This window comes from Gallus gallus, chromosome 1 (assembly GCF_016699485.2).
Source record: "Gallus gallus isolate bGalGal1 chromosome 1, bGalGal1.mat.broiler.GRCg7b, whole genome shotgun sequence".
Lineage (NCBI taxonomy): Eukaryota > Metazoa > Chordata > Aves > Galliformes > Phasianidae > Gallus > Gallus gallus.
Window position 1 is genome coordinate 68,532,183 of NC_052532.1, and position 19,617 is coordinate 68,551,799.

Sequence of the window (19,617 nt, forward strand, 5' to 3'; positions counted from 1 at the left end):
GGTAATTTAAAACCTAAATGTTTCAGTGAACAAAACAAGGCACTGCTTTAAGACAATCACATGCGATTGAGATTAGGCAAACAAGAAGCTGGAAGTTTTTCTTTGGTTGGAAACATCTCACTAATCTCATTAGCAGTTTAGAAAATGCAAAATAGCAGCCAGCCTTCCTAACAGTTTTCAGAGATGTGGATACGCTTTAGTTGTCCTTCAATGGCTGCCAAGCATACAAGTTACTCAGATGTACAAACTCCAAACACAAGAAAGTGAACAAAACAAATGCTTAGTTTACTCAATCAATCTCAGCCCGGTCTTTTCTGTGCTTCTCCCCCTTCTGAGGAAAAGGAAAGTTTTTAATGACGTATTCAATTAATGCCTGACTGATGTACAAGTAGGTCAGCCACCTACCCTACGATCCAAATTGGACTGAGGTTCAAGGAAATTGGGACCAAGGCCCCGTTACTACCGTTCTTGCACTTGCCATTACCACTGTGCTTTTTAACTTAAAATGACTGGGCCATCGCTATGAGCATGGAAACTGCAGCCTTCAACCTGCATCTTAGCAACAATCAAAAGACAGAAATTAGAGCTAGACAATACAAAGCTGAATCAATTGCTCTCTCAATATTAGCATCTGATAAACACCAGTGTTGAAAATTCATATACCTACGACTACTTGTAAAATACACATGGTCCGGATCCAATCTCCAAAGTGCTGAAGCAGAGTATTAATAAAGACTGGATAATACCTGACATCCTTTGTTTTTCATGTACACTGCTAACTTCAGCATTTTAGTGGTTCTACAATAATTCCCAAATACAGAAACAATGGCTACCAAAGACAGAACTACATTTTTGTATGAAGCACGGTAACCTGAACTGATCAGAACAGAAAAGTCTGCTATTGCAGAATTAAATTGTTTGGGAACTAAAATATCAAACTTGCACACACCAAAAAGGAATGTCTTAGATTTTTTTTTAAATTATGGTTTATAACAAATAGAGAAGAGTCAGATGTGGAAGATTCATTGTGGCCTTCCAATATTTGAAGAGAGCATACAAACAGGAGGGGGAACGGCTGTTTACGAGGGTGGATAGTGATAGGACAAGGGGGAATGGTTTCAAACTGACACAGGGGAGGTTTAGGTTACATATTAGGAGGAAGTTTTTCACCCAGAGGGTGGTGACGCACTGGAACAGGTTGCCCAAGGAGGTTGTGGATGCCCCATTCCTGGAGGCATTGAAGGCCAGGCTGGATGTGGCTCTGGGCAGCCTTGTCCGGTGGTTGGCGAGCCTGCACATAGCAGGGAGGTGGAAACTTGGTGATCTCTGAGGTCCTTTTCAACCCCGGCCATTCTATGATTCTATGAAAACAATTCTCCTCAATGCCACAGTTTTTATGCCATCAGCCTAAATCTGTGTTCACCACCTCCGGAATTTTCAGCAGTCTTATAAAGGTGCTACCAGGGTCTACCTTCAACTTCAGATTTTACTAAGTAGTCTAGTGCTTATGAACTCAGCCTGACTACCTGAGCAGATCACACATCATATTTCCCTGTGAAGCTCCGAGTTCTCTCCCAAGATCTGAACGCACTGTGTGGGAGCTGACAGCTAGAAGGGCAGCATCATGCTCATTTCCAAGCAGGGAGCACAGAGGCAGGGGCAAAGACCTAGACAGAGCTGCCCTGTGACATGACATCACCAAGGGAGAGCTCTATGTCACCATTCAGACCGACACCTCAGCCTATGTTCCAGAATAGCTCGTGGTTACTGAAATGAGTCACCTGTCTAAATATGATTACCGCTACAAAGTCCTATATCTGCATATGGATCACTGGTTAAGAGTTTTGAGTAGCAAAGGAATAAAAAAAGACGGAACAGTTCAACAGCTGAAAGAGCTGCAAGTTGAAAGCTTCAGTTATGCTGCAGTGCCTTAAAGTTAACAATGAAAATAAGACTTCTATTAGATCAAACGTTCCTCCAAAAACAATGTGCTTAGTCAATGAATATTACTTGGCACTTAGCTCTCTTAATCTTCCATCTACCATATGGTAAAGAGAGCTACATATGAATTAAAAGCATTGCAGGGTAAAGCTTCAACAATCAAAGACAGAGAAGAAATCGTGATAAAATACACGAGTAACATACCATAAGGATCTCTTTCATAATCACCCTCTTCAGTGTCACGGGTCACATGAACATGCATGTCAGCAGAAGATTTGTGAGACTTTTCTACTTCTGGTTCTGAAGACTTGGAACTTCAATGCAGCTGTCTGATACATGCAGCATTAAAATAAATAAGCCGATACCTAGAAAACTGCCTTAAAGCTCTTTATTTCTTATTTCTGCACACTGTTTTTCAATTTTTCATGACTTTTATATGGTTTTAGAGGAGGGCAGGCATTCTTAGTACTTCATTATGGTTCTTACTTTAAACCAGTGGCAAACTGTGGTCTGCCCAAATAACAAACCACACCAGATCCTGGAGGTTTTAAACTGACCAAAGTCCATTTAGACTCACAAAGCTCAATGTCAGCACTGCAAATAAACAGCAGAGATGATGTCTCTCAATCATTCATCATCAACTTTCATGGGAAGGTCACAAGTTGCTTGACCCCTTTAAGAGAATCCCACCAGCTATGATTTGGTAACACTTGCTGAAAGCTCATCATCACAAATAACCTTCACACGTAACTTCATCACAAATAACTTCATGCAAGCTCCCAGCCCACTATTGCTTTTAAGAGCCATCACCTGTCCTTGCTCCTCAGTCTTAAGGGTATAAAGCCCTAAAAAAAACAAAAACAAACAAAAAACCCACCAAACCCTACAAAATTTCACAGTACATTTTAAAATATAGTGGGGGATATATATTTCACATTCTGATTTACTTAACTTACTTCAGAGCATGTTAAGATGTCTTTCAGACATATGTCCCATTCAAAAAAGAAAGAATACTGAAAACATGAAAGAGATTTGATCCTAAATGTAAGACTTCTTGCGCGTTCACGTAAGATGAACCTCTGGTACAACTATCCTAAGGGTCCACCACACACTCCTGTAACAAAGGTTCATGATTTGTATTTAACTTAAGGTTAAGTTCAGGTTTCTCTACCTGAAGGGTAAAATAACAGCTACCTCATTGCGGCAAAATATCTGTACACTCGAAGGAAAGACACCCCCCCAAAAAAAACAACAGTATTACGCTTAAGCTACAAGTTCTACCACATGTAGAAATCATTAGTAAAAAGCATGCTATACTAAGAATTCAAGAGATTAAAAACAAGGAGCATCAAGTTCCAACCCCCCTCCCCTCACACACAACTACTATGAACTTGCAATAACACTTACGATTAAGTTAATCTGAGATTTCCCTTCGATGACCCTTCTGTTCTGACTGTTCCTTCTTCCTACTGCAAGCAAGCCTTCAGCTCTGACAACTCTGAGTTCCTGCAAGATCACTGAACCTCATTTGTTTTAGAACAGGGCTCAAGTCCGACTCACGTGCCATCAGTCAGAACCCCCCAGACCCCTTTTCCTGGGGCTGCTCTCCCACCTCTCGACATAGAGCCAGGGCTGCCCCATGGGCACAAACCAACTTTTAGTGAACCTCATATGGCTGCTGATTGCCCAGCCTCCCCACTGGCCAGAGTTAAATCACAGAATCCCAGAATGGTTTGAGTTGGAAGCCTATGGTCTTCCAACCCCTCTGCTGGAGGCTGGGACACCTCCTGCTAAATCAGGTTGCTCGAAGACCTCTGCAAGGTCTCTCTGCCTTTGAGGGGCTCAACAGATCCTCCAGCTTAGTGCTGTCCTCAAACGTAGCATGCACTCCAGCCCTGCATCCAGACACCGCCTCTAGATCAAACCTTGCCATTGCAAAGAAAGGAGGTGAGGATGACAACAAACAGTCTGATCTTAATTTCTGTCTCTGGCTGTTTCAGGTATTTGAGAGGTAGCACTGCTGAGCAGCAGTAGTAAAAATACAGAAAATATATTTGGGCTGTACATGAGATTGAACCCATGGAATGGAAAAATAAGTAAATCGGTTATGACAAGCTTATTTATTTCAGTGTATTTGTATCTTGTCTTAGCCAGCCTAAGCTGTTCGGATTAAATTGACTTATTGGTGTGGTTATGCCCCACAGATGACTCAATGCCACGCAGTCCTTCACTCAATTTACCCCCTTCCCAGCAGGATGACAGAGAGCAAAAAGGATAACTCGTGAGTTGAAATAAAATTATTAAGATAAAGAAAAGGAAAATAATAGAAGTAGTGCCTATATGTATACATATGTGTGTATATAGATAGATAGATAGATACAAATAATGTACATAACAAGAGGTGAATAAGAAATTGCTCACCAGCCTGCAACTGAGGCTCAGCACCCCCTTCAGAAGTCCTTCTGTATGATGTCATGTGGCACTGAATCTCCCTTTGGTTAATTTATGTCAGCAGTCCTAAACCTGTTCCTTCTCACTGAACAGCTTGGGTTGGAAGGAACCTCCAGGATCATTAAAGTTTCAACCCCCTAGCCACAGGCAGGGTTGCCAAGCACTAGAGCAAGTACTAGATCACATTCCCAAAGCCCTATCCAACCAGGCCTTAAACACCTCAAGGGACAGGGCATCCACAGCTTTTCTGGGTAATCACGCTCGTAGTAAAAAAAAAAAAAAGTTCCCCCTGGCATCTAATCTAAATCCCCAATCTTTTAGTTTAAAATCATCCTCCCTTGTCTTATCACTGTCTATCCTTGTAAAAAGCTGATTTCCCTACTGCTTATAATGTCCCTTCGAGAAGTTGGAAGGCCGCAACGAGGTCTCCCTGCAGCCTTCTCTTTTCCAGACTCAACAAGCCCAGTCCCTCAGCCTGTCTTCACAGGAGATGTACTGCAGCCTTGGATCATCTTCATAGCCGTCTTCTGGACCTTCTCCAGAAGCTCCACATCTTTCCTGTGCTGGAGGCCCCAGACTTGGATGCAGTACTCCAGCCGGGGCCTCACGAGAGCAGAATAGTGTGGGCAATCCCCTCCCACACCCTGCTGGCCACCCCTCTTCTGATGGAATCCAGGATACCATTGGCCTTTCCGGCTGCAAGTACATGCTACTAGCTCGTGTTGAGATTTTCATCAACCAGGACCCCTAAGTTCTTCTCAGCAGGGCTAATCTCAAGGAGTTCTTCTTCTCCCAGTTTGCAGACATATCAGGGATTACCTCAACCCAAGGGCAAAACCTTGCACTTTGCTTGGTTTAACCTCATTAGGTACACATGGGCCCACCTTTAGACTTTAATCAAGGTCCCACTGGATGGCATCCCCCCTTTCAGCTGTATCAACCACACTGCTTAGCTTGGTATCAACAAAATAGTGATGCACTCAATCATATCATCTGTATCACTGATAAAGGCATTAAAGAGTACCAGTCCCAAGACAGACCCTGGCAGATAGCTCTTGACACCAGCCTCCATCTGAACACAGAGCCATTGACCACAACCCTCTTTGGCTGCAACTAACTCCTTATGCACCAAAAAGTATCTGTTTCTCATTACACAAATACACTGCTTTTGTAACATCCACTGGCATTAGGTTTTTTCTTTTTATTACCATCTTAGAATCATAGAATCGCTAAGGTTGGAAAAGACCCACGGGATCATCCAGTCCAATCATCCAGTCCATCTTCCTCAATATTTGTATTTTATCTCAAATTATCTTCACACAGTGATTAAAAATTCAGTTGTCTAATCATGTGCTCAACGTTGCCCTGAAAGCACAGGCAATCCAGTGTTATGATTCACATCGCAAATCACAAGAACACGAAAGAAGCCAGTAATCAATGGCCAGCTACATCCCTAAAAAATATCTGATATTCTAAAGCCAAGATATTTTAGTTCATTGTTTCTACTACTGGTATCTCAAATTCCTTTCAGAGGAAGGCAGCTATTCTTTCAGTATTGTTTGTGTGTTTATCCCTATTTTATACAAATTATTCTAATGACACCAGTTATCCAAGTTGAGCTAACATTTGGTTAGAATAGAGGATCCACATGCAGTTCAGCTTTGAGAACTGTTTCTAAGAGAAGCTCCAGGTACTGACACAAAAAGCTCTCTGAAAGGACTTCGAGCTCCTAATAAAAATCAAAAGTAGATAGGATTTTATTCCTTTCTGTAGCCAGCTGTCTACAGGGATCTTTGAATTTCTGCATCAAGTTCTTTCTTCTGAAGTGCTGAATAACAATGCCAAGTACTGACTGGAGCAATTCAGAATTGCAACACTAGAAGGGCTATGTGACACCAGAAGATTTCCCAAGGCTTTTTCCTCAGATCCCTTTGATTGCTTGTATTAGAATACACGAACCATGTCCCTACAACATTCACTAAAAGAAAAGTTTCTACATATAGCCTTTTCGACAGCCCGGCAAAGATGACCTTCTGAAAGCATTTATTGCCACCTGGCAGCTCTGACTAAACACTAGCAAAATTATTGAAATTGTGAAACCATCCCAAGTCAGTAAAAGTAACTCCACGTGGATTCAACTGGCAGATGTGAACCAAAGCACACCATCACTGTCCTTTTCCTAGTCCCGGGGAAAGGTACAGCTCAATGGACACTAGCACCAAGTACTGCAAGTAGGACAGATTGGAAGGAGAACAAGTCATACTAACCTTGACCCAAAATAACCAGCATACAACGCTATGGAAGGGATCTTTCAGCTGCCGGCTCAAGGTCAAAGATGGATAAGTTAAAATCCATAACTTTTATCCATAAGATAACACAGTGGAAGTTTATCCTAACTCTGAAGATCCTTAAACTCCTCGCTTATAGTCCTCTTGTCACGTTATTTCAGTGACACAATATTGCAAGAAATTATTCCATTTCAAAATCAGTTCATTCCGCTTAACACAGACAACCAGTAATTTATATGAGGATGTAGATTCTAGGTAAAATTGTATAAATTCAATACCCCACACTTTAAGTGGATTTTCAAGAAGGTAAGTTTTCACTTGCTCCAATACTTAGGTTTCAGGAGGCTAGCTAAATGTTAAGTTGTACGTTGACACATGTATGCCAAATCACTACTTGCATTCACTTTTTACCCAGTTTGATGATTTTTTTTTTTCTAAAAACAGAAAATACTCAGAGAGTTGGCCATCTGGGATGCAAGATTTAAAAGATTTAAAAATGTCTTTTTTAAGTTTATGCAGTTAAATTTTCAGCAACCCTTTTAGTATACAGAGCTACATAAAGCTGCTTAGTATGTGGAACTGGGTGATGTTGAAAGACATAGAAGTTGCAACTTTCATTCCTTCCTCTTCTAGGACAGAGACTATAGCCAGATTGAGATTTTTCACAGTACTCCCAATTTAAACACATATGCTGACTCTGATGTAAGTGCTTAGGTGCAATATGCTATTCTTTGCACATTCCTCCAATTCTCTTGAGCCAGCATTGCTGCATAACTCAAAAAAGTACCTAAAATTTAATTCATTCTGGACAGTGAAGCTAGGTTCTAAAGAACACGGATTTGTGGAATACTGTAATGATTTTAAAACAAGATTAGATACACAATCTCCCATCTGATACACAAAAGAACAGGACAGGCAGCAGCTAACCCTCAACAACCATGAGACAGCATTTCCTGCTCAGTAATTTTATGCTATTGGCAAATGAGGGCTACAGCTTTAATGTCACTTGTACTTGAAAAAAAGAACTACCCTCAGTTCTTATTTTTATTGTTGTTCTCAGAAGGACCACATGAATCCCACATACATTGCCTCATACATAAATCATTTTATTTTAAGAAAGAGCAAACACGCATAAACCTGTGAGAGCCATCACACCAAAGCAATTTAGCAACGGCTGAAAGTTTTACACTGCTTATTTCTCCCAGTTTGCAGGTCTAAGTATTGTCCAAACCCATTTCCCATTGCATTTTAACCACCGTTTCAGAAGATTCTTATAACAGTATGATGTAACATTATTGAAGTGAGCAGTTAGAGAATAACAGTTCAAAGATTCGTCTGATCCATTATTTTCTGGATAAATTCAAAATAACTTTTAGAAAAGCATGTTTGTAAGATCTTCAGCTTTAAAGAGCTAACCTGTACATTAGCACATCTTGATATTTTTCCTACTGATTAAATTGATTTCCAGTGAGTATTCCAGCCAAAGTAGATACTTCACGCATCCTTGAAAGTTAATAATCTCATAGAAACTTCATAAACTTTCCAGCTAAATTAGAAGCATCACTCACAACTCAGACAATCTCAGATTTATCTTAAAGGATACAATACTGGCACAGCATTATTCACTGAAAAAAAAAGCACATTAACCATACGTGTGAAACGTTAAATAAATCTCCTGGAAAGAGTCCAGCAGACCATGAAGGTGATGAAGGGCCTGGAGCACTGCTCTTAAGAGGAAAGGCTGAGCGACCTGTGTCTGAGAGGGGATCTTATTAATGTTTATAAATATCTTAAGCATGGGAGACAAACGGACAAGGCCAATCTCTTTTCAGGGGACAAGACAAGGGGAAACAGCCATAAACTGGAGCACAGGAAGTTCTGCACCAATACGTGAAGGAACTTCTTCACAGTGTGGGTGACAGAGCACAGGAACAGGCTGCCCAGGCAGGTTGTGGAGTCTCCTTCTCTGGAGATGTTCAAGACCTTCCTGGACACCTACCCGTGCAGCCTGCTGTAGAGGGCCTGCTTTGCAGGGGGATCGGACTCAATGATCTCTGGAGGTTCCTTCCAGTCCCTACAATTCTGTGATATGCTGAAAAGGGAAAAAGAAAACACGTGCAATGAAAATACCTTTTGTACTTGCAAGCATCAAAGCCTGCTTGACTTTTTTCATCCTTCTCCACTATGCAGTAAGATCTCCCAGAAATGACAGAACTACTAAAAGTCTTGCTAAAAAAAAAGTAATTCTTTTGAGCAATAAATTGGTAGACATTGCATGCTAAATTTAGCACAGTTTGTGATTACACAAACGTTTCTACAATACCTATTAACATGTAGAAGCACATTTATCTCCCATAAAGCTTCGTTTGCAAGAAAGAAGGCAGAAAAGGATCAAAGACTTCCAGCTGTAGTTTTAGTTTTTCTACAGGGCTAGTTGAAAGAAAGCCACTAAACTCTACTCTTACAGAAAGTGAAGCTACTCCCTGCTTTAATAGACAGATTAAAGTCAATAGCAAAGAAGCTATGGGTCACCTTACACTGACAAAAAATTCATAAAGAAAGATTTGTTTTATACATTCACATATATCAATTACTGTATCAGAGCTGTTCCTGACTCAATAACCATTGAAACTGCACTCCACAGATTTTACTCGTGATACTCATACAACTCATGCGACTTAAATACGACTAGAAACTATGCAATAGCCTGATCTAAACCAACTGCTAAAAATACAGTAATTAGATGCAGACTATATACACATTGTTCTCCAATACTGGAATATCACAAGCTTAAGCAGAAGCAGCTGCTCATATGCTACTTTATCCAAAGGATTTATTAGCCAAATTCTAAACAATTTTAAGATTTGCATACAGATCCTTTATACTGATTGTCTTTTGTCTCCTCAAACGCGTGCTTAGGAACATAAATAACAAGAAACAGACAAGACTTTCATGGTATCTGCTGAATGAACTTTCATCTTTCACAGCGTAGAGCACAATTAAAGAAAGGAACAAGGTGTCTGCCAACACTGCTCTCCCTGCTTCCTCTGAAGGATACTCCCCGAAAGCCAATCTGTGCACTTGTTTAAAAACAACAACAAAATTCATTATGTGGAACAGCACATTGCTGGGAATAGCTAAGAAAACAGATGGGGCAGTATCATAGAACAAAGGTAACAGGAGGATCCAATGAATTCTACTCAATTACTTTTCGTGGGAGGGAAAAAGAATTACAGAGACCACAATAAGGCAGGGAAGAGTCTAAGAAATAAGAGAGCTGAGGGGGTTTTGTGTGCACCTACATTTTTCCTGACGTTTCTAAAATGACGTTTCAAAACCACTTGATTCTTCCCATAAGAATGACTCCATTTTGAAAATTAAATACTGAGATAGAATTTAAACCAGAAAGTTTGCTCTTCAAATCTTGATTTAATGATAAATTGTTAACAGAGCAGCTTAAACCTTCTGCTAGGAATTTACAAGAATTATTTAGCACATTTACACATTTACATTCCTTTAAAGTTACTCACAATTGAATATTTTAGAAGTCAAAAAGGGAAGACTTTTGGCTCCTTTAAATTCAGAAGGCATTTCAGTTCAAAAAGGATTTAATCCCACCTTCTTGTCCTTTCACTTGGAAAAAAAAATCACAGAATCACTGAACAGCTGAATTGGGAAGGGACATCTGCAGGTCATCTGGTTCACCCCCCTACTCAAGGCAGGAGGATGCCTACAGCAGGGATGCTAAAACAAAACATTTGAAGCTAAATTTCCAGAAAAAGCAAGCTCACCTTCAAGTTTACTTTGAAAATTATCCTGAATTCACATTACTTATTTGGGTATGCATTTAAAGTTGGTTAAAACATCTACATGGAGCGGGTCTAGAGGAGGGCCACTAAGATGATCAGAGTGCTGGAGCACCTCTCCTACAAGGAAAGGTTGAGGGAACTGGGCTTGTATAGCTTGGAGAAGAGAAGGCTCCGGGGAGACCTCATTGTGGCCTTCCAATATTTAAAGGTAGCACATAAACAGGAGAGAGAATGGCTGTTTACGAGGGTGGACAGTGATAGGACAAGGGGGAATGGTTTCAAACTGAGACAGGGGAGGTTTAGGTTAGATATTAGGAGGAAGTTTTTCACTCAGGGGGTGGTGACGCACTGGAACAGGTTGCCCAAGGAGGCTGTGGATGCCCCATCCCTGGAGGCATTGAAGGCCAGGCTGGATGTGGCTCTGGGCAGCCTGGTCTGGTGGTTGGTGACCCTGCACATAGCAGGGGGGTTGAAACTCAATGATCATTGTGGTCCTTTTCAACCCAGGCCATTCTATGATTCTATGATGATCAAGAAGCCTAAGTTTAAAGAAGTCTTCAATTTCCTTACCTATAAGTAGTTCAAGGTTACAGCCTCTAGGTAAGTGTTCAATCTTAGCTGTGTCACTGCAGCTCTTGCAGCACAGCTTCAGCTCCCTATGATGAGCTATACTGTTGCACTTATGAAGACTCTTTATTAAATCCTGACCATCTTTGGCATACAAGAGACTATAAAAACATTTACACAACAAAATTGTTTATGCCTAACATTCACTTTACAGCTTAACTTTATACAAGTTATTCACTGCACTGCTTAGCTCAGTCCTAACCTGACTACTTTGCTATAGCATACATTTGTTCTGCTAACAAAGGCTGATCAGGTCTTCTCCCATGTTCTCGGACACTCCTCCTGACCCACCCCCATGCCACCAGTTCTATTCAGGAAGCCAAGCTTCACTCAGCTGAAAACAACTCTGCCAAAAATAAAAGTTTCTTGCTGGATGGGGGAACCAACTCAGGTCACAGCACAGCCAGATAAATAGTGCCAAAATTGAGCACGTAGCAAGAACAAACAGCTGGGCCCCAGGGAAAGAACTCAATTTCCCGTTCTGGTAGCAGCACAGGCTGTCATTTGTTTTCAAGTCACTTGGGTTGACACAGCAAGTAGAAGAGGCAACAAGTTTCTGAGCTAGCTTAACAAGTTACAAAACACCACACTAACACGAGGAATAAGCAAGAACATCTTCAACACAGGAAATAAAATTAAAAAAAAATAAGAAACAACAAACAACTCTTGAAAAAGTCTGACACCCTGGAAAGCAGGAAGGTATTTATTTGCACTGTTTATGTGAAAGTGGGAGGCACACAAGCTATTGAGAAAAGCGACGTTTTTGCACTTGGCAATGTTAAGCCCAGCCCATCTACTATCTCTAAAGCCCCACAGTACACATCACATGACTGAAATGTGAATGAGTGGTTACAATGAATGCAAAGTAGTCTACCGCCATGCAAAGGGGATATGCTGCACTACTATGGTGTCCTTTGGTCCCTTGGCGTCCCACCTTCTCAACTCTACAACTTGCCTGGAATTTACAGACATTCCAGGAGACAGTGCCTCACCTCAAATGGCACACTGCATCTAACATGAAGGAACTCCACACACTTCTGTCTTGCAGAAGAGAAGCAACAGAGCTGAAAGACTACTTACGCAACAAACCTGAGTTGAATCAGATCGCTTCCAGCATCAACTGAGAAGAGTCAAAACTGGCAATCTGATAAAGTAAAACTACCAGAGAATCACCATGATTTTCTAATAGCTGTACCCAAAGCCACAGCAAGAAGAAAAGGTAGCTACAGACAGCAGGATAACAGCCGTGGAGTTTGTATGAAAGATCATCTCATTAGATTTCCACAGAATGCCAACGTTGTGACCCAGAGGTTCTGAAGCGCCTACTCAATAAAGCCATCCCCAAAACACGTTCCTGAGGATATTTCCAAACTCACAAGAAAAGAAGATGAGGAAAAAACACTGAAGGAAAAGAAAATTCATTCTGACGTCACAGATAGTTATCTATTCTGTAGATAATGTGAGATCCAAAAGTAATGCCTCCCATTTTATGATGTTGGCCAACAATGTCAGAGGTGGCTGTCGGTGGTATGGCAGCAGAGGTTGAGCCTTCCCACCAATACTCCCTTACGTGTTGTTGCTGGGTGACAGATGGCAGCAGAGGGGCAGTCTGACACAATGACATCTGACATGGAAGCGCAGATGAAGCAAAAAGGTGTCACTGAATTCCTCCACTAAGAAAAAATGGCACCCACCGACACTCATCAATGCTTGGTGAACATTTATGGAAACCAAACAGTGGCTGTGAGCACACTGAGGCAGTGGGTGGTGCATTTCAGCAGTGGTGACAGCAATGGGAAAGACAAGTCATGTTCCAGATGGCCGCGCGCAGCTGTCACACCACAAAATGAAGAGCATCTCGATCAGCTCATTCGTGTGAATCAACTAATAGTGGTGATTATGTTGAAAAAGCAGTGTTTTGTAGCTGAAAATCTGCTCTACCAAATAGCATTATTGTGCTCTCTGTATCCAATGTAGTTTCCATGGAAATAAATAGGAGGCATTACTTCCCAAGTGACTGATATCTCATTACATGTGCTCACGTACACAGGGATGCGCATGTGTGCACAGGCCCGTACCTCCAAACACAATCATTAACATCCACTATATCAAAAGGTATAATTTCTGATGCAACACAACTGGCATCTCAACCATTGCTAGGCCACCAGTGGTGCAGTAACAGAAGAGAGTTTCCATTTAGGGCTGGATTCACTAAGAGAGCACAAAAGTAGCTCTGGAAAGCGGCACCCTTGAACCATAGGTTACTGGTTGATCACGCTTAATCCACACAGGCTGGTTGTTCCTACTCTCAGCTGAAATAGTCTTTACAAAAGACGACAAAGCAAGAATGACTCACAGCCCTAAAAGTTCCCTGGAGGGCAGAAAACCTGCTCATGGAAAACACGATGGCAGTAGAACATACTCGACTTGATGTAAGTTCAGTGGAAATGCTAGTGGCCTACCATAACAGTGGGCCAATACAAATAAATAATCGAAGAGATGGCAACACTCCCAGCTGCGGGCACGAGAGTTCCTAAGAATTTAATTGCCCAGAAGAGAAACAGCTAACCACTTGATTTATTTCTCACTGTAACTGAATGACACAAGTCCAACAGCATTCCCTATATCGAAGATCTCTCCTAACAGGCAAAAAATTAAAGAAAGCTTGTTTAAAGCAAGTGGATATCCAGCTTCAGTTCTCACAGGTAAACCAGAGTGCTCACGTTTCGGAATGGAACTGCCACTTCAGCCCAGCGAGGGTTCAGGAAAAATTCCACTCAGTCATGTCCAGCCGGGAGCTTTTCCAAGCTGTGCAGGGGTTCCTTCAAATTAAGCACAACTGTATGCTGATCAGACATTAGATGGCTTAGATTGTCTAAGTTATCTCTGGGAAAACTAGAAGTTTTGAAGCTTTTATCTGTAACTATTATAGGAGAGAGAAAACATTAATAGTTCGGGAAAATGCTTTTTAAAACATCTATTAGCAAATGTTAAAGTAAGTGTGCCTGCGAGTTGATGTTGTATAATCATATGTCCTCATTAAATACTAAGAATTCTCTTTATAAGTCTAAACTTGTTATAGATTTATTATTTCTGTTAAGAAGAAAACTGCTTTTCCATTCAGCAGGTCCATCCAGCAGCATCTGTGAATGTGCCAAGAAAACCTCTACTCGGGGAGAGGATCAGAGGCATAAGTAAAACTAAAGAGGTGTCCATCTGTCCTCTGACTCATAGCGGAACCTCTACTGAAATCTGTACTTCACATTACCAATTAAGGCTGATGCATTTGGGATTTCCCACTCGTCCCCTTTTGTTTTTATACATAAAGTCAGAAATACAATAACAAGCGTGGCAGCGTAGTGCAGTTCTATTAAGTACACACAATTCTTATTTCAATTCTTATTTCAGTGCTCGCCTACTATTACTATGCTAAGAAAGAATTTATGTGTAAACTGGATGTTGTTTCTAGAAACCAGACATGCTGGCTATGTTTCAAAAGCAGAAGTTGAGATGCTGCTCTCAGAGCTCTGCTAGTTCGTATCTTCTGTTGTAACAAGCACCAGACAGCAAGGTATCAGTCTGATATGCAGAAAAGATTCATTTATCAACATAAAAAAGCAGATTTGAAAGTCCTACTTATGTTACTTCTGTATGAAACAACCATTGTGATGAGACAGTATCACGTTTCTGCAGAAGGATACTTCACAATGAAGATTAAAAGGAACACCACATTCAACCCATTTTAGTATTATTAAACAACTCACAACTTTCTAATCAGAACCTACCAGCTTGCAAGGAAATCACAGCTGTGTGATACTGAAATCACAATGACAAGATATTTAAGATACACAGTGATACACTTTATAGATGCCCTGAGAATAGGTGCAACGCAGTTGGAGCGTTTAAGACTGCCAAGATAACAAAAAATAGCCTTTTCAGTCTCAGCAGAACTGTTTGAAACATATTTATTAGTATAAGTTGGCAGACTGCTCTTACGCTCTCCATTGGTGCCGTTTTACTGTAGTCAGGTTTACCCGTCACTAGTCCAGAGCACATGATAAGAGGCCAAGCGTCTAAGATGTTTGGTCTGTAGATGCCTTGGAATTCTTAACTTAAAGCAGAGTAAAAAAAAGAGGTTAACAACATGCGCTGGCCCAAAACCAAACACTCCAAGACACAGGTTTCCAACTCTGTCAAAATATTTACAATACGCTGTGTAAGCCAGGACTGCTTTTAAATATTTGCATATTCTAAGAAGTTGAAGCAAACCCCAGCCACTTAAAGGCTTTCAGTGTGGGGGGTTTTGTTTTGGGTTGGTTTTCTTTTTTTTTTTTTGGCATATGTGTGATTTTTTTTCTTCTTCAGAGCTCATTGCTGCGCAGCGCTGCTCACAAGAGCCGTGCTGACTATAAGCCTATTTGCTAATTGGGGTTGGGTACCTCCACAAATATTGACACATCCTGCGCACTAAGACTCACAGGACTCCAGCAATACACGCCACTTCACAGCGGCTCAAGCAGAATCACTCACACTCCAAAGAGCACACACCAAGGCAGACCCTAGACCAGCACCATCAGAAATGTTGACTGTTCTCTGGCCCCAAGCAACGCACTGCGACAGAACAGCACACAAAGGGATGACGTCTGAGTCTCATGACAAATTTGATTATGACTGCAGACTGGGAACCAACCCTGGGATAGAACAGCTTTTCTGTTATCAACTTCAGGCCGTTCTTCCTCACCCTACTGAGCCAGCTAGCCAGGTCACATTCATATCAATGCACTGCTTCACTCCATTTAAGCAAAGACTCCCAATATTTACCTCTGTTTACCTCAGCACAGTCACGTCACTTAAGCCCTGCTTTCTTCTTTTTCACGTCCCAAAAGCAATTAATCAATACATTAAGTCATGTCAAATATATATATATATATATATATATATATATATATATAGCAGTAATTACGTTTAGACGAAAGGGAAAAAAACTCCACCACATTCTGAAGTTTTCTGGATTAATTTACAATCTGAATTAACTCCCATGTTAGAAAAAAATAAGAAGTTGTTCACCTAACAAACTGGGCTTCAACTCAAGCATGAAAGACTTCATTTGAGGCATCAGAAAGCCAGTAATCCATTAACTTATCTTAGAACTCCTTTAAAAGGAAGCCCAGATTCCAAGAAACAAGAAAATGCTACTCCAATGCGTTGTTTGAGGGCATGTTTGAATACATCTATAGAAAAGGAAAAAGCACCTTCAAATGTGTATCGACCAGTTCCCTGTCTCTTTGAAAGGGAATATGCACCTTCTCAGGACCTGCTGCTCCTACGTTGAGAAGAGCATGCACTGCCACAGAAGCTGACTTGTATCAGTGACACGGATTCACAGAAGCACAGAATTCCTGCCTAGCAGCATGGCTGAGCATTTTATCCTCTGCCATCGCTGCGACAAGCACAGAAGTCTGACGTTCTGCCTTTACAGGCTACCAATTTAAGTCCTAATAACCTTTAGACCCGTTTTAATCAGAACCAGGGAAGCGCAGAATTAACATAAGGATATCTTTAAGGCAGCAGCTCAGTCAGCTCCGGGGTAAGAAATGAAACCCATATGCTGCACAACAACACGAGAACACTTCTCATGTCTAACCACGTCAGGCCTAACAAAGTAAGATGAAGTTTTTGCTGCACAGTTGACTTGTGCAATATGGAAACTATCTCGTAAGCCAGTAAGAGATTTAAGAAGAACACTTCGGATCATCCACAAAGATGCACACAGCCAACATCAGGACAATCAATCACAAATGCCATCCGTCAGCTCAATATTAACTACCTCATCCACTTGCTGCACGCTCTTTTTAAAGAAGGGGGGGGGGGGAAGAAAAATCATTCCAAAACAGTTTTGTTTGTCAATCATTAATAAACTGTTTCATCACCACGTACAACTGTGCCATGCATAGTCCTTTTATGGAAGACGTTGCCCGATGTGTGGTATGCAGTTTAACCCCCAGGGGCACTTTTAGTGTTTATTCTACCATGGCACTGCACAGCATGCAGACCCCGAGCCAAAGAAAGTAACTGTAGAACTGTAAACTATGCAACAAGGGGAGTTTGGAGCAGCCACGTTAAGCTAAACACCACAGAGAACAAGGCAGCACCTGCACTCCTCTCCTGTTTACCATAAGTGAGCCACAGTATAGAACATGCAGAGATCTCCAAAATGATGCTGTATTGCGCTAATTAGACATGCCCTGCGTGTTAATAAATGCTGCTCTTTAAGCTGATTCAGTCATAATTGGCAGAACGTAACTACTATCATTGAAGGCAAATTGCAAGCTTGACAATACGTAGTTTCAGACGAGGACAGGTGTCAAACAGCAAGCACGTTACCCAGGGTGCTAATGACCTTCATTGCTGAAAACACAATTAGGAAGTTCTGCCTGCCTGAAATAGAGTCTGCAAACAGTTTTAGCTACCTTTCGCCATAAGGTAAAGAAGTGTCTTCCCACCCCCTACAGAAAGCAATGTTTCTATGCCGGTCTCATCACAGGCATAAGAGAACGATCCTTTTTATTGTGGTACAGCTGCTTATGTAACGGAGCCTTGGCTTGGACTACTGTAACAACACACTGCTAAGGGTTTTACCTTCTCAAAGCAGTGGGAAAGCCTTGTCTTCGTAGAAGATCTGAAAAATATCTGTATTAAATCCAAACGAGCAAAAGGAAGAAGCTCCCCCTTGCAGCAAGCGGCATAAATACACTCATTACATATAGCAAACTTTAGGCAGGCTGTTGCGAGGTCGTAGAAAACAGCAGATCCTAAGGCTCGTTTTTACCCCAGTCTCAGTCACGAACAAGTGATCAAATTTACCGAGGAAAAAACACAGGGAAGCAACCCACGGCACCCTTGTTTGACATTACCCTAACCAACTTATAGCTTTAATCAAGCACAGCTACCAAGAAAAGTGAACGACGAGGATGGTAACGTCACATTTAGTTTTCAAACACTCCCGTCGACAAAGGTCAGCAAACGTCCCTCGCACCTTCCTGCCTTCCCCTGCCGCCGGGGCAGGGCAGCGGCCCCACAGGGCTGCGGCCGGGAGCCTCTGAGTCACGCCGGCCCCATGCAGCCCAGCAGCCGGGCCGGGCACGGCGGATGCAGCACGCAGGCAGCCGCAGCGGATACCCGCCGCTGCTGTGAGCAGGTAGCTCGGTGCCCATAAAGCGGCTTCTGTCTCCCCACGGACGTCTCGTTCGGGGAGAAGACGCGATTCATTCCACGTGACAGAAAAGGGAAAGCCAAGAGAGAAGGCGGAGATTGCGAGCCCAAGAAGCCCGACCTATACGGGCCGTTACTGCGCTCGGGAGGCTGCGAGCAGCTTAAAACCTCGCTTTCCCCCGCGGAAAGGCTTCCTCCCGGCGGCTCGGTATCCTTACCTGCCACCAGCCCGGAGCACGGCACCGCAGAGCCCGGGGGCGAACGCCAGCCTCCCTCCCGGCCCCCCCTCCCCCCGCTCCCGTCCCGCAGCCGCCAGCCCCGCGCCCGAACTTCCCCGCGCAGACGGCCCTTCCCTCCGCCAGGAGCGGAGCCTCCCCAGCCGCTGTCGTCACTCCCCGCGAGCCCCGGCCCTGCCCTTCCCCGCCAGGCGCCGTGCAAGGAGAGCTTCACCTTCCCCGCCGCGGCCAGCCCCGGCAGCACGGCGCGGCCTGCGCCCGTCCCCTCACTGCGCGCCCCGCTCAGCCCAATTGTCACCGTACCCGCCTCGCCTCTTTCGCCCGGGAGCGCCGAGCCCCGGCCCGCCATCCGCCCTCAGCCGCCGCGGGGCACGGAGCGCCGGGCTGCCCCAACCACCCCCCGCCCGCCCCTCCCCCGCAAGGCTCCGGCGGGCTCTGAACCCCAGCCTCCTCCTCCTCCTCGCATCGCTCCCCACGGCTGCAGCCCCAAACGGCGGCTCCGCCCTCACCTGGAGCCACCGGAGCGCCGCGAGCCGCCGGCTGCGGTGTCCGCCGGCAGCGAAGGAGAGTGCGCGGGGCGCCGAGGAGAGCAACCGCCCTGCACTCCGGCCGCGCCGCCCCAGCCGCACCAACTGCCGCCCGCCGCCCCTCCGATTGGCCCACGCCCAGCCGCCTTCCGATTGGGCGAGGGCCGCGAGCACGTTCCCGCCCCGCCGCCGCCCATTGGCTCTCTGCGGCTGCCAATTAATGTCTCTTCCTGGTCGCTGGCTGGAAAGGGCGGCGGGGGGAACTGGGGTGGGGGCGTTGGGGTGCGCGGCCCGGTGGACGCCCACGGCCGTTAGCGCCTTGCGCCGCAGGGCTGTCGCGGCAGCGGTCGGAAGGTTTTAACGCCCGGGAGCGGTGAAGGCTTCGCTTTCCCTCCCGCTCCCAGGGCGGGCTCCGTGAGGAACGTGGTGCCCGCTGGCACCGCCGTGCGGCTCAGGCTGTGGTTTTGCTGCCCGGCTCTTGACCTACTCGGGGGGACCGCGGAGCGCCAGCCCAAGTTGGCCGAGG

The 19,617-nt window shown here is 43.7% G+C and overlaps 1 protein-coding gene across 12 annotated transcripts in view; it reads right to left on the minus strand.

Annotated features, from left to right (window-relative positions):
* Positions 1–19,194, minus strand: part of PACSIN2 (protein kinase C and casein kinase substrate in neurons 2) — a 66,505-nt gene extending 47,311 nt beyond the window's left edge. For 6 of the 12 annotated variants that reach the window (XM_015290083.4, XM_015290076.4, NM_001159511.2 and 3 more), the window contains exon 1: positions 19,074–19,194. The gene's annotated coding sequence lies outside the window, so the exon portion shown is untranslated. Of the gene's footprint in view, positions 1–1,526; positions 5,053–8,679; positions 18,377–18,546; positions 18,956–19,073 lie in introns of those variants that run through there. The other 6 variants (XM_040656720.2, XM_046912050.1, XM_040656502.2 and 3 more) reach the window with 5 other exon arrangements.
* Between the last annotated feature and the right edge of the window lie 423 nt (positions 19,195–19,617).